This window comes from Pygoscelis adeliae, unplaced genomic scaffold (genome assembly GCF_000699105.1).
Source record: "Pygoscelis adeliae isolate BGI_AS28 unplaced genomic scaffold, ASM69910v1 Scaffold57, whole genome shotgun sequence".
In the NCBI taxonomy this organism is placed as follows: Eukaryota; Metazoa; Chordata; class Aves; order Sphenisciformes; family Spheniscidae; genus Pygoscelis; species Pygoscelis adeliae.
Genome location: NW_008825615.1, coordinates 1,967,294 through 1,968,219, shown reverse-complemented (window position 1 = coordinate 1,968,219; position 926 = coordinate 1,967,294). Strand labels below are relative to the sequence as shown.

General features: G+C 37.8%; 1 protein-coding gene across 1 annotated transcript in view; it reads right to left on the bottom strand.

Moving 5' to 3' along the window:
* TBX18 (T-box 18) overlaps positions 1 to 926 on the bottom strand; it is a 203,110-nt gene that overhangs the window by 19,245 nt on the left and 182,939 nt on the right. The window lies entirely within an intron of this gene.

Genomic DNA, 926 nt, shown 5'->3' with positions numbered 1-926 from the left:
AAGTAAATAAATTCATAAATACACATAAAATATTTTGAGCAACAGCTTCAGCTTCCAAATATTTACAACAGGGTCCAATTTTGCTAGAAATCTAGACCTAGAGGTAATTTTCTTCATTCCCATTTAGTTCTGCTATCTGCTCTGACAGCTAAAGACTAGGCTCCATACGTGACTGCTGTGGCATCTTTCAAATCTAAAGATCTGCAAGACAGTTTGTAAAGCCACATGAACAGCCCAAGTTAAAGTAACAGTCAGCAATAAAAAAAAATCATAGACTGCACAGCAAAGAATGAAAAGTGGAATCAAGTAAAACACGTAAAACATTAATATTTAACGGAAAGGTTAAAGGTGCGGTACTAACACACGATTACAGAAATTTAAGTTTGCCAACTAAGAAAATACTGCCCTTCATACAACTTCTGTTAAGTGACTTCAGTTATCTGGGCACCACGTATCACACTGGGCAGACAGTGCAGCTCAGTGTGACTGTATTTATTTTAAATGAAAGGAGGTGTAACCAACCCATATTCAATATACCTGTTTTCAGTTTTTAATACTAACATTTTTATTCCATTTGGAGTAATTACCTTGCTTTTTCTATGAATTAAGGAATTGCTCAGACCTTCTAGGAATGATATGCTTAGATTGCTAAGTAAATGCACACGTGCAACACAAAGCAAGAAAAGGGCTTTCATTTGAGCTGCACTGCACTGGTCCAAAGAAAAAAGCATTTCTTCTCTATGGTAAGGTCAGAAAAGCCTCCCCCAGCTGTCTGTACTGAACATCCTCAGCACTGGCATCTGCACCTCGTTGAAAAACACAAAATCTAAAATGGTCCTAAGAAACGTCTTACATACCGCACGAGAAAAGGACAAAATTGCAGTCAATGAGGTAAGGACACGCAGAAAACACAGGGCAGTGTTTGC